General features: G+C 38.4%; 1 protein-coding gene across 2 annotated transcripts in view; it reads right to left on the bottom strand.

Moving 5' to 3' along the window:
• CNTNAP4 (contactin associated protein family member 4) overlaps positions 1-15,416 on the bottom strand; it is a 1,754,782-nt gene that overhangs the window by 1,513,683 nt on the left and 225,683 nt on the right. The window lies entirely within an intron of this gene.

Here is a 15,416-nt window from a genome sequence, read left to right as displayed (position 1 = left end):
CTGGACTGGTGCAAAGTGCCCACTTACATTAGTGGACATCATATACTAGGCCAGTTTCTCACAATGGTGTGCAGCGGTTGTGTTTCAAGCCTGCATTGTTTTACCAGATAAATCTTTGCGTCGATTAATTGAAAAACCATCACTAAAACTAGGCACATATAATACAATCTTACAATAGTATGTTCTCCTGAATTTAGGGTTGGGTTAGTCAAGGGTCTAGCATATATACTATGTACCAGGCCAGATTCTCACAGTTAGTGTAATAAACTTTTTTTTAAAGTTTACTATATGCTGCCCGAAAGCAAACTGGTTTAGAACTGATTTGACCAGTAAAAGTGATTCAGTGACATTTCAGAATTATTATTTAAAAGTCTCCTCCTTTAGGATAATAGGTTTGCCTCTGTGAGAAGGAAGGCTGTAGTGGTGCCCACAATGATCAATTAGCACAGATTAGCCACATGAGAGGGGGAAAGGAACAATTGGCAACACAAAGGACAACCTTAATTGCTACTTCTTTTGATATTCCAAATGGGACTCAATGGAGCTTAAACCATACATGCTCCCAGCAGAAGGAAAACCATACCAGCAAGGGCAGAGGGAAGGATGCTGTATCTTCATATCGCAGTGTTTAGAAGAAGGGATGAGGCATGTTCAGTTTGAGGAAGACTTGGGCCAATTCTAAGAAGAACCTTGAAAAGATAATCTGCAAAAGGAAGTTCTTAAAAGGAGCCTGGGGTTTTTAAAGAAGTTAAGTGTAAGAAATTCCCCTACCGCTAGTTAGTTCACAGAGTTAGACTGCCACCTTACCACCATCTCCGGAAGAACATGCCTGGATTTGTGAAGAAACATCTGAAAGAAGATTCTGTCTGACTGCTGGAGAAAGAAGAGTCAGGAACTCCTGACTCATACCGGAAATCCTCAACCCAGAAGATCTCTTTATGAGTCAAGTGATTGGCCTCTAGCTACTGCCACAGAGCCACAAAAGGCAGAATTACTACTTTGTCTGAAGCAGGCCCAGCTGACTACTTGAGACTGGATCGTGAGAGAGCCCTGGCTAGAGAAACCTTTGAGAGGTTATTTAGTATTTGAAAGACAGGATGCTCAGTCACATTTGTGGATAAACATGCCCTGTACACTAAACTGACACTCCATCTGTTCTATTTCTCACCCTCACATAGTGCTGCACAGTGTCCCAAAAGTGCACTTGCACAAAGTCACACTCTAACTGCCCAATGTCAAGTATCAGGGGTGCACAAGTAAGTCAAACATTGTATTTATGAGGTTAGTAAATGCCAAGATTACATTTGTCTACTACAGAACACACATTGAAAACACTAAAATATACCTTCCATACGAGCAAAGGCATAAAGACACACAGTGAAATAAGCAATATTATACACTCAAAAACAAAGGCAAAAGGAAAAAGACACAGAAATCTGTAAATGTAAAGTATAATATCACCATAGACCTTACGAAATATTGAAGGGCACACTGCAACAATACATATAGATATGGCTAATGAAGTGAATATTACAGGTAATTACAGTAATGACATGCCAGTCACTATACTGCCACCTGATGGCATCTTTTAATACCAACAGCCAATTACAAGGATTGCTGTGGTACAAACACCAACGTTAAATGAAACTGCAATGACAGCACTGCAAACACAACATCATCCCAGCATACAACATTTGCATCCGCAACTAGAGAACAAACCCTTCGAGTGTAGGGCCAGTGCAGGAACCATCCACCAAATAGGTGGCCACATGTGATTCTAATTCTTAGATAAGTTCATGGTACACAATGCCTATGCTGCATACTTCTGTACCCTCAAGCGGTTTAAAAAATGAACATCAAATACATCACATATTGCAACCTTTCTATATCATGCCTAACCCTTAATAAATTGAACCAATACATAGTGTGCAAGTACAAGTCGGATGCAATAAATGAGAAACCTGCAAAAAAGCACGTTTTCTCAAGAATGATACACCAGCAAAGTCAGAATTTACTTCAACCACGCTACTCTTGTGTGGACAGAAGGGAGAAAGGGCTAGTTTAAAGATTATCCTGGGCGCGTACATGAGCAGCTAGGATACTTGCACAGTAAGTCAATGGTGAGCATAACTATTCACTGAACCAGCTAAAATAAACAATACGATACAAGGTGAGAGGTCTAAATCTCACAGCAAAAGGCAACAGGTAGGCTTGTGACACTATTCAATTTTACCATGTAGTGTCATCAATGATAAAAATGACAAAACTAGTGTGTCAACAAACTTCAGAAGTAGTGTCCACCAACCATAGTACACAAGAAGGACACACTAAAGAAAACAGTTCAGTCCTCCGAAAATGGCTGACAACTAAAGAAGTAACACGTGACGCTGCAGTACCATTTCTGAAAAACAAAGAAAACCATGGAAGTTTCCACAATCTGAGGGCATTTGCAGACAATTCTGTGCCCAAGCACAACACAATCGGAGTGCTTCATTAGATTTAATATGAAGAGATAAGCATGCTAGTCAAAGGATGCATATGCAGAAATGTTTATGTTTGTGTTTTGTAAAGCGCATGGCTATCCTAAGGCTTCCCCGTGCTGGTGAGCGCTGTGCTGAGAGTGAAAAGGCATGGCCATGACAGCACCTGAAATTTCATAGATTGAAATGAATTTGTGCCACATGGACACCTGAAGCAGCAAACTTGAGGTGTCTACAGAAAAGACACATGTAAAGAAGGTGAAAAAGGGCAAAAAGTGCAAAATACATATTTGTTTATGGTTACTGGGAGGTGGGTACAGATTGCGTACAGTGGTGGGTAGGACACATACAATAGTTCAATGTTTTCTTGTTTTAAGTTAATAAAAAAACATCACAATATTACCGCACACATAAAAAGTTCATAATCATATAAAATCTAGCTGATAATACATAATTGCCGTCTAAAAAAGGACTCATACAAGGAAACAACATAAACCTGCAAAGGCTTCACTGTAGTGCAGCGTTGTGATTGGTCTGAGCACTGTGGTTCAGTGCTCAGACAGGGACTGAGAGCCTGGGCATGTTCTCCATGCAAGCTGTAATGCAGTCTGTGTGGAGAACATGCAAAGTGCACATGACGGTTTGGCCAGCCTGAGACGCCAGTCAAACTGCTATGCACACTGATAACAATGCATACTACTCCCTGGGGTTGCCTATTATCCCCCTAGCCATGCTCCCAAGCATCATGTGTCCTGACACATGATGAAATGATAATAAACCATGGTTTATTATCATTTTCTTTTTCTTTTCTTTACTGCTAGAAGGGTGGTGACGCTCCTCTGCCATAGCGAAGGAGTCGCTGCTGGTAATGCTACCCTTAGATTTGAAGGATTTTCAAGTCCCTTAAATTCCCAAGGTAATACTTTGAACCTATGTCACCCCTCCAAATTCTACAGCAGTTGGGCATGAAACTTCATGGAGTTGCCTTCTGGCCCAACAAATATCATGATCCACATCCTTTGGCTTCGAGATTATTATCGCCAACCTTGTGGGTGAGCACTCCTCCTTCACCCCTACTGTCAGCTACTTCAAAGATCATGAAGGTTAAGTGATTAGGGGGCATATGTATCAAAATCTCCATTTGCGATTCTCAAATAGCGATTTTTTGAGAATCGCTATTTGAGAATTGCAAAACGGGATGTATATAAAAATTTGCAATTCTTAAAATTCCTTAATTGCGATTAGCAAATTGCGAAATCGCAATTAAGGAATACCTTACCATTCATTTCTATGGGCCAGGAGGCCCATAGCAATGAATGGGAAGTCTTTCTCAAATTGCGAATCGCAATTTGCTAATCGCAAATTGAGAATAATTTCAAAGGTGCAAGGGTGTCATGATGACACCCTGATGCACCCCTGAAATTATCATGTGTGCGCATATGGCGCACATACATGCCCTAAGGGCATGTATGAGCGCCACATGGTACTTTGAAAAATGCCAAAAAGTGCATTTTTCAAAGAAATCGCAAATTACCACCAACTTGAAGTTGGTGGTAATTTGCGATTTCTTGAGGAGAAATCGCACAACTTGGGTGCGTGTTACATAGCATTTAAGGAATCGCAATTTGCGATTTCTTAAATGCTTACGAAAAATTAAGAAATCGCAAAATTAGCGATTCCTTAAGAATGCGATGCTGAAATGGCTCATACATCTCATTTTGCGATTTTGTATTCGCAAACGCTGTTTTTTTGCGAATCGCAGCGTTTGCGAATACAAAATCGTTTGATACATATGCCCCTAGATGCCATGAAATGCATTAGATGAACGAGTTTTGCTCATCCTTCATTTGTGGGAAAGACTCAGCCGTCATCTGAAATAAAAAAGGCTCTATTCTGGGAAGCCTTTCAAGAAGGCAGAACAGCATTGCAATTTTTTTCTACTACAAATTTACTAGAATTGAGGATAGATAATTTCCCATCAAAGTGCAAAAGGAAATGCTCCACAAAATTTCGAATTTAGAATTAGGAGGTACAAATATGCAAGGTTAAATATAGACTAGGAAACGTTTCTTCAACTTTGTATTAAAGACACTCCATTTTTTATATGGGCTCTACAATTTTATCGAAATTCATGAATGTTTTATACCAAAATATGTGCCCCAAATCCTCCGCTGGGGTCAAACAACGGCTGGAAAAAAATCTGGGTGCATAGCAGAATGCAGATGGCACCATCCATTTATTATAATTGGGCATGCCTCTAGCATAATCTCTAATGTAACTGTTAGCCTGTGTAAAAAAAAACAATAAAGTAAGCTGCGACTGCATGACTTTAGAGCAATGTATAATTGGAGATGCAAAAAAGCAAGCTGCATGGCTAGTACTTATCGGCATCCAATATGAAGTTCATTATGCCATGCATTATGGTAGGAATACATTTTAAGAACGGATGCTATACTAAAGTAGGCAATACACATTTGTTTCTGATCCCTGGGTGAAATACAGATAATACTATCCATCATCTATCAATATAGCTCACTCAGGTTCTGAAATTCCTTGAACTCTATCTGTAAGCCATAGCATCAGTAATCACCTGACTGTTTTCTCATCCTGGTCTATTTGATATGATGGAAATCTAAATATTATCCTAACAGCTATAAAAGTAATAATGATAGTTCAACACATCCTGTGATTTTTAATAACTACACCTGCATAAAATATTCTAAAAATCATGACTCGCTTGTTTTAAGTCTCCACATTGTTACTTGAGGTGAGTACTCCTGATGCTCATTTGTACATTTGGTAATTGCCACTTCCAGAACGGTTATTCTCTTTAGACTCAAAGACTAAAATGAACTCTATACAAGTCTTCCCAGCGTTCTATTCATTACTGATCATGAAGATGTAAAACTCCGTTCCATCTCCAGTCCTTTCCTTTAATGTGTTTTATGGCATTTCATTATTTAATGTTAATTTAATGTTTTTGCTTATTGTTAAATAAGGTGTCAGCTGATTAACTGCTGGTTTTACATTTGAGTACAACAATACATAAAGTGTCATTCAGAAGGTAGAGCCCCTCAAGCACAACCCTCCTTTGATCTAAAATATCGATCTTATTAAGTGGCAATCTTCGCGCCCTATAGAACTATGCAAAGTATCGGATATGAAACAGAGGAAACTCTAACAAACACTACATTTCTACAGCAGAGATGTCTTGTTGCCACCTAAAATACTAATTGGACACAATTGTAAACTCATCTCAAAGAACTGCTGTCACAAGCCCGTCATGGCCCTATGTGTAGTGGGCCTGATGCGCTGGGATCATGGTTTGCTGTGATGCCTTATCGCGTACTATAATTCCATGGCCAAGTTTCCCTTAACTCCCTGATTACATTATGCCTGAGCTTGCAAGCATTCTCTGAACAAGTGGCTTGCCTTACTCCACTTTTACTAGGGTCTTAAAGTGTTTTTTCCTTTTGCACATTGAGACAAACTGAAAACATTCATTTCTTGCTGATTGATTCCATCCAATAGTTTGCATCTGCTCTTCCTGTAGGGTTAAGGCCAGTGTAGGAACACATGTTTACTTCAGGAGTCTTGGGGAACCTTCAAGATTGCCACCTGTGCCTCATCCCAGGTGACATCCCGCTGTAGCCATTGGACCCTGAACAAGTTATATGGACCTCCCCCAAACTCGAGCCCCTTGCTTGGCCTGCGCTCCCTGTGGAATGAGATTCCATCCTACCCACTCATCTGAAGAATTGACCAGATCTGGGCAGCGGTCTTCATGCCTGCAGTTCAAAGCTCCTCCACTGATTCCCTTGGCTCCAGCTCCCTCGACGCATCCTCCATCTCAACCTTCTGCTCAGCTACTCCAGTTCCTCTGTGACTTCCTAAGTCACGACCTCAAGACCTTCTTGAAACTTAGGACAAGTTATAGACTTAGGCTAAATACTTGATATCAGGTTAGTGCACACTGTTCTTTTACAGTAGTAAGGTGACCGGGTCATCGACATCTTCAAGACTATAGACTTGTCTTCAAGTTTCCTCACAGTGATTTTCCTCCAATTTCTTGATTGTTCTTGCTCTGGTCACTTCCTGCAATCTTGACCTTTAAACTGTATTTATTCAAAGAATAGGGACTTTCCTCTGTGTTTCTCTGATGAACAGTAGTGCCGAGAGAACTCTCCTCAGAGCGCCTGATTCATGTATGAACCTTGTACCAAGATCTATGTTCCGAGTGTTTCCTTGGGAGTGCCAGTAACTACAATCTGTATTTCAAGTTATTCCTTGGGAGTGTATAGCTCCAGTCTGTCGTTCTGGTTATTCTGTTTCCTTCTGGTGTTTCTGAAAGAGACTGTGAGTGTATGTTGCTGAAGTTCTTGCAAATTCATTGCTGGAGGTGTGTGTAGTGTATTGATGGCAATTGCCTCTTGTTGTTGCCAGTGCATTGCGTCTTCACAAAATCAGAGGTCATGGTCCTGTGCACATCGATCTAGCAAACTCGGAGGGTCTCCAGTTAATGCTGTGCCGCACAGTTGTTATCCCAAACCAGTACTGCAATTCTTTGTTTTCTAATTTTGTCCCAACCCCTCTTCCCCTGAAGGGTCATGCTTTGTTGAGGGAGAAAAGATTCAGTGAACGGGCCTGGCCCGGCGGGGATAGGAGGTCCAGCATCAGTTCGAGGATTGTCTCCGCTATTAGAACCAGGAGAGTGCATGACAACTGCTAATTTACTGCACCTTTAAATGCCCTATCTTAACAAAGAAATCAAGAGGAAGGCGGCAGGTAAGCGAGGGCGTAGGCTACCATGAATATGCTAAACACTCAATATTACTGAGCTCTCTAGCTTCAGCAAAATGTGCTTAATGAGAGAAGGACAGGAGACATGAGAGTAACACTGATTACAGATGCTCAGCCTACATCAGCAACATTCACACAGCAAGCGCAGAAGCATGAGCGCATCCTCATATGCGAAGGAGAGGCCAATCATTGAAGGAAACTGAGAACTAGAACAAAGCAATATAAATAATGATGACAGCTACAACCACATGGGCAAACATTAGTCTCCTCCTTGCTGACCTTCGACCTCCTCGGAATTAAAACGACATCAGCACTCCACTGCTACCAACTTGGCATGCACTGCACCTCACCAGTTTTCTGCGTGGTTGAGACCCACAGCCTCTGTTGTCTCTCGATTATCAAAAAGTATTATTAACAGCTGATTACATATAGAAGGGCATTAGAACTCCATAAAATTATATGAATTCAATTCTCTGTACGGTGCTACATGTAACAGTGATAAGGATGAGTTTTAAATTAAATCTAGGCATCTGAGAACAATAACAATGAATGTGCAGATTTCATGAAAGGCTACTGATGCGCACTAAGAAGAGAGTCTGTGTGTCCCCCTAAGAGAGGTGTCCAACACATGTTATCTGGCCACAAGGGATGAACCAGCCAATCAGAGCATGGAAAGCACCCCGGAAGGGAGTTATATGCAGATGGGTTCAGAGGGCGAGCCTAGAAGCAATGCAGGAGACAGCCTTGAGGGTTCGTCAATATCTGCCAAGGAAGCGGCTCTGACTGCTAGTAAAAGAGAGCTCCTGAAGCCCTCAGTCACAAGTGCACACACTGCAACGTCCCATAGGACCTACTCATCCTTTCTGGCTGACATCCTTGAAAGTGAATTTTCATCACGCTGTACGTTTTATACCTTCCAACGACTTGTCACAAGAGATGATATAAAATAACCCTAGAGAGTGGCACCGAATATTATAGCAAACGTAGCGCAGCTTAACATCAGAAACATAGAACACAAGCGAGAGCATCTGGTGTCTGTTCGCTTTTCCACGTTAATGTTAAAAAGGTACTGCTTGCTATTTGGAAAACGAACTCCTAGCGGATTGTAATAAACAGCGAATTAGTAAGTAGTGCGCAAATTCATTCTGGAGCATAAAATCAGGTTTTGTGAATCCTAATTCCCTAAATTCGCCGAGTCTAAATAACGATCCTAACCTGACCTTCTGTTTCTAAAGCAAAAATAATAAACGGTTCACCCAGGTAATGCTCCGTGTCCTAAAGCAATGGAGTGTGCCGGCTAAAGACATAGCAAAAGCAAAAGCCCCGCTTGCTCTCTCTGCTTTATTCTATTTACACGTTAATTCTCTGTAATTTGAGGAAGGGACATCCACCCCTTCATTAGGCACTTGATTGTTCGTGATACAAATTGTTTCTCCCTGGCTTCACTTCCTAAAGGAAATCTAAACGGAAGGCCTGGCCTGCGCGCCTTTGAGGCCGTATGGTGAACAATCATGGCACGGATAACAGTTCTCTTTAATAAATGCCCTTAGCTGACCTGCATTTCAGAGTCTCGTTTTATTTTCAAAAGCCCAGCTTATTGCTTATGCATGAGCCCGGTGGAAGCATCTTGGGATGGAGTGCGTGCATTGGCTGAATACATGCTGCGCACACTTGATAAGCCTGGCGCAGCAAGAATACCTTGAATGGATGCAGCGTGGTGCATTGTTTCCATCTATAAGGATGCTGCCTTTGTCCACTGGTACAAAAGCCCGCGCAATATTTTTAGAACTGTGGCAGACAATGGATGCACAGTGGGTACCAGGCTAAATAGCCTCTTAAGCATCCTGGGAACTAATAGCCATGACTCTACTGTACAATGATTTAGCTAACCTGTACTGCTTGAATGTAAATATGCCCCGTAAAGTTGTGTGAGGATGGTTTGTGCTTGCAGTTTCATCAGTGTACGCTGTCGCCCTTATTTACGGGTATTCTGGCGTAGGGCAGCGCAGCAAGTCATCTAGACGCGCTGACTACGCCAAAGCGAAAGGGCAGGAATGCCCCGTATTCATGCAACATGGTGCATTCCTGTCCTTTCTCCCTGTGCTGGTGCGCACTTCGGCTGCCTAGCACCAACGCAGGCACCCTTGCACCATCTACACTAGATTGTGGTTTACCAATGAATTCTAGGTGTCTTTCTGCATCTTCTGCATCGACATACATATATGTTTACCATATAGCATAAAAGTTATTATTTTGAGGAATTTTTGGCGTGTGTTTCAGAAGACTAATTATAAAAATGGCAATCGAGAGCTGTGTATCAGGAAGTTCGATAACCACAGGTACCCAAACAAACAAACAAACAAACAAACAAACAAAACATCTTTATTCTGCCTAATTAAAGTCCATCAAAGCACAAAAATAATTACAATCTTCACATTCACAGCAGGAATAAAAACGGATCTCTGACAAAATTTAGAAGGTCAGAAAATCGACCTACAAAAATATCGCAACAAAAATATTGATGTCAAGAATATCGACATCCTATCTACAACATGGTAAGTACAAAAATATCGAAAATAACATATCGATGTAAAAAATATCGTTTTAAAAAATATCGGGGTTTTTTTGGTTACAAAAAATATGTAAAATAAATATAATAATACTTATAAATAAAATAAACAATTAAATATATTTCATAATGTTAAAAATTAATAATTAATCAATATAATTTAATAAAAAAATAATTAAACATATACATATAATATATAATATATATACTTACTTAATAATGTGTTTATATTTATTTTAATAAATTATAAATTATTTAAAAATATTAAAAATTGCAAAAACATTACACATATAATACAATAACAAATAAAAATTAAATAATTATATATAACAAATTAAAAAAATTACATTTAATTTAAATATTGTTAAAATTAATTATATACTACATTAGCTAAAATAATTAAAAAAAAATTAAATAGCAGAGACAATAAAACTACTACTCCAGCTCCAAAAAACAACAACAGAAAGGAAAATTTTGGATAGCGGAGGGCTAAAAATTACTATATCCACTCCAGATAGTGTAACAGTAGGGAAAGTGTTGGATAACGTAGAGGTATAAATTACTATTCCGACTCCAGGGAGTGCAACAGTAAGGAAAGTGTTGGATAGCGTAGGGGTAAAAATAACTATTCCAACTCCAAAGAGTGCAACAGTAGGGAAAGTAATGGATGGCGTAGGGGTAAAAATTAGTATTCCCACTCCAGACAGTGCAACCGTAGGGAAAATGTTGGATGGCGTAGGGGTAAAAATTACTATTCCAACTCCAGGGAGTGCAACAGTAGGGAAAGTGTTGGATAGCGTAGGGGTGAAAATTACTATTCCAACTCCAGAGAGTGCAACAGTAGGGAAAGTGTTGGATAGCGTAGGGGTAAAAATTGCTATTCCAACTCCAGAGAGTGCAACAGTAGGGAAAGTGTTGGATAGTGTAGAGGAAAAAATTACTATTCCAACTCCAGAGAGTGCAACAGTAGGGAAAGTCTTGGATAGCGTAGGGGTAAAAATTACTACTCCAACTCCAGAGAGTGCAACAGTAGGGAAAGTGTTGGATAGCTTAGAAGTTAAAAATAACATACTTATAAATACAATAATACTTTAAAATAATTAATAATGTAATTATTAAATAACTCAAAATTACTTACAAATACCAATAGATATGTATTAAAAACATAACTACCAATAAATAATTAATTAGCAATAAATTATTAATAAATACCAATAAATAATAATTAATGAATATAAATTAGCAATTAAAAAATATTGGACAATTACATTTTTTTTACCCAAAAATAATTATCAAACTTTAATTACCAATTAAAAAATATTAAACAATTGCATATTTTTTATACCAAAAATAATAATTATTATACATTAATTACCAATTAATAATTACTTATTAATATATTAATTAGAAATATCAATAAATAATATTTAAACATATCTAATTACCAATTGATTATTAATCAACAATAAATTATTTTTCATAACCAAAATATTATAATTTCAAATATTTACCAATTAATAATTAATCTCCAATTAATTAATTATCAATACCCAGCAACAAATTTAATAATTACTTAATTAGATTTCAATTACTTCCAACACTATTCCCCTATAAACGCACGAAACCCTCAAATAATAAAATAATACAGTTAACATAATTATCAATTAATCAATTAATAAAAACTAATTACCAATTAATAAAAATTAATTACCAATTAATACTTAATTAACAAAAATATCATTATCAATACCAATAAATAAATAAAAATATTACTTAATTACAATTAAATTACTTCCCACCCTATTCCCCTATAAACCCACAACCCGCTACAGAATTTAAACGCAAAAATTATTTAAAATTAATTTATAATTCCTAAAAATTTATAATTAATTTCATATAATTAAATTACTTCCCACCCTAATCCCCTATAAACCCACAACCCGCTACAGAATTTAAACGCAAAAATTATTTAAAATTAATTTATAATTCCCAAAAATGTATAATTAAATTCATATAATTAAATTACTTCCCACCCTATTCCCCTATAAACCCACAACCCGCTACGGTACTAAAACACAAAATTAACTTAAAAAAAACATTATTAACATATAAAAATTGTGTACATATATTTTAAAACCAGTAGAACACTTAACAAAAAATAATTAACACATACATATTAAATACATAATAAAATACATAGCAATATTATACATATCGATATTAGTGACATCGATATTAGTAACATCGATATATTTCATGTCGATATTACTAACTTCGATATTACTAACATCGATATAAAAAATATCGATATTACTTACCTTAGGGTCGATATTCTGTCGATCGATATTCTTGACTTTGATATTCTGTCCCTTCGATATTCTAGACTCGATATTATTGTAGGTCGAAATTACATTTTCGATATTTAGACTGCTCACCAATAAAAATATCAGTCAAATAAAAAATGTGTAACAAACCCTAGAACTACAGCATTTTAGGACAATACAAATGTAAAATTAAAACTAATAATTTTTTCTTAACTTTATAGCAACAATAATGTACAGCGAAACGGATTTCCGGAGTAGCTAGAGATTACAAATATCCCAGACCATCTTTATATGAGGTAAAGTGCTTGTGCAATAAATAGGACGTAAAAACTTGATATTAGTGAGCAATACAAATTGTAGGATAACATAAAATGCACAGTTGATTGTGAAGTGACAGCATCACGTGCAACCAGAGAAAAATGTAACCCAAGAGCAGGCCAAAGGAAAGGCAACTAGGTGATAGACCATATTTAGCCTTAACCTTGTCAGATAAAATTTTTGTTGAGGGTTAATAAATCAGGTTAAAAAAACCAACCACGGAATGGCAACCATGTTATTAAGATTCAAACAGTCCTCCAGCAATTCCCTTGAAAAGTCGGCCTTAGGGCTACTCCATATCTTCAACCACAAAAATAAAGGAGCTAGCCCAACAAACTCCTCCCAAAAAACAATTCCTAGTTCTAAGTTTAAAATAAAACTTAGGGTGGTTCGGGGAACCACTAGAAGTCTACAGAGAAATGTATTGTCTGCTACCTGCAGATTCCCTGGAGCGGCACATCCCCACACTCCTCCACCATAAACACCAAGAGAAAAGCACTTACTCCTATGGAGCTGGATCAACTCCCTAATTGGTTTTTACCCTAACTTTTTGGCGAATCTAATTATTGTTTCACATGCTGCCCCCATCTTTTGCGTTCTCTGGTTAATTAGACTCTCCTAGGATCCACTAGCATGAAGCACGATACCCATTATCAATAAAAGTAACAAATATAGCATACAGACTACTGTCCACGAGAAAATAACATTGGCCACTATTGTTCACAAAGCCACACTCTGATAAAAAAATAAACTAGATACTCAGCACTATGGTGTTTTTACTCTTGTTATTATTGCAGAGGTTTAATGCCCATCTCTGTGCAAATCATCATGGAACTAGAAAATAAACAACCATTTGGCTAAGCATGATTCAAATGTCTATGGACAATTTTTCCATTATCTAATTCATTGACAGTGGAACTTGAAAATTATGTTTATCACATCCTACTACAAGTAAATAACAGGTGCACACATTTTCTAGTGAACCTAACAATAATGCCTGCACCAGAACATCACCTTGATCATCTGAAAAGGGTACTATTCTGAGCAAACCTATCTTTCACCCATTATGCCTATCTTTTCTCCCTTTGGACACTGTTTCTATGTGCAAGTACATTTACGTACCCCATGGATGTTAAATTAATAGAAACATTTATTTATAGGATTCCTAAAAGTGATCAGTGAGGTCCAACCTTGTAGCAAAGTAGGAAGCCAACTACTCCAGCAACAAGTACAGGTGTGGATCCTCCATGTGGGTGGAGGAGAATCGCCCCAATACTTTCTCGCAGTGCAAGAAGCAAAAACATAAAATGGTATTACAAAACCATTTTATGTTTCTGCTTCTCCACTGCGAGAAGGCATAAGGGTTTGGTTGGGGGCGAAGAGGTGGGCGGGTCTGCTTGAGGGCAGGGGAGGAGTGGCTAGCTCAATGCTGCGGGCCCCGACTGTTTGATCGGCCCTCTGGTCGCCTCACCATAGATGTCTGTGTGGTAGGCGTACCAACCAATCACAACACTGCCATTGCAGCATTGCGATTGGCTTATGGGAGGGGAGGGAGGCTGCCTGCTTCATGTTCCTTCAGAGGCAGGAATGTAGTGAAGATGCGGGACCTGGGAAAGTTAAGTTTTATTTAACTTTTTTTATTATTTAAACCCCTCCCTCCCCACACAACCCACCTTCCCTCATGACCACTCACCCATCTGCCCAACCACGCGCAACCCCGCACCCGTCACCCCGCCAGTGAGCCATGCCGACCGCGATGGTACAAGTGGCTCCGTTAGCAATTCCTATGAAAGATTACTTCTTTGTTTCAACTTTGTCGTCTTAGCTTGCTTTATGTTTGCGCCTTTTAGTTTATATACCTACTCCAATCCCATAACTTTTGCTTTTTCCACAAGGAAGCTGCAATTTCTTTGTAAACCAGACAGACATATTCCAATTTCAGCCAGGATGAAAGCGGCAACAAGACACATCTCAAGGAAGGTATACTTGTCTTGAAGGAAGCCAAAATGATCTTTAGAAGCCCACTGAGGCCCAATGGGGTGATTTAGCATGGACAGCAGGAGGGGATAGCCCACCGTAAAAATTAGACTAAGGAAAAAAAGTTAACATAGAAGATAGCAGATTTGATGTGATTTAATATATATGTCAAGGCTCAGGAGTAAATGAAGGATGATGCCGTAATATTTAGGAAAGGAAGGTCTTACACCATCCCTCATGAGTTCTTCAAGCGAGGGCTACTATAAATATTATGGTAAAGCCAGGTGATCTATCCATAACAATCTATTTTATATTATTTGAAAATCCTTTGACTCTCAGAAGTAAATGGCCAGATATAGATACATATACATAACTATATGCATCATAGACTCTCACGTACAATATGCACAGTTTATCAAATTTTTTTCTAATTTCACATCAACCTTAAATGGTATGCATGTAAATCTATAAAGAAAATAGAAATTACCTATTCTACTCCTGGCTTCCCACAGCTGACAGCAGTGGATTTTTTTAATGGCAGAAAATCTACAGGAGTGCACAAGGAGCAAATTTCCAAAAGTACATCTTTGCCTTGCTTTTTTCTCTGTGGGGAAAACATTTTCCACATGTAGTGACTACTTCAATAACGTCCTTCAAATATTGTGTATACCCTTTCTTTTTCCACTGTGGAAGTGTGCCAAACCCTGCCTTCTGCAGGAGCATATTCACATACGTTTCCAGGGATGGACTATACCTGAAAATGCATGTGAAAATCAGAAAAAAACACGCTATCACCACCACTACCACCAAAAATGCCCAAAATACCACTATTGCCGATGCACAGGTTAAAGGTTTTGAATGGTCCAGAGAGATGTCTCACCATATAGCTCTATGTGCGTACGATGTCCCCATTTTTCTTAATGTGCCGCACAGGACGGGACCAAGATT

Source organism: Triturus cristatus, chromosome 2_1, assembly GCF_964204655.1.
Source record: "Triturus cristatus chromosome 2_1, aTriCri1.1, whole genome shotgun sequence".
Taxonomy (NCBI): Eukaryota; Metazoa; Chordata; class Amphibia; order Caudata; family Salamandridae; genus Triturus; species Triturus cristatus.
Note: the sequence above shows the minus strand (reverse complement) of the source record. Positions and strands in the feature narration are given on the sequence as shown.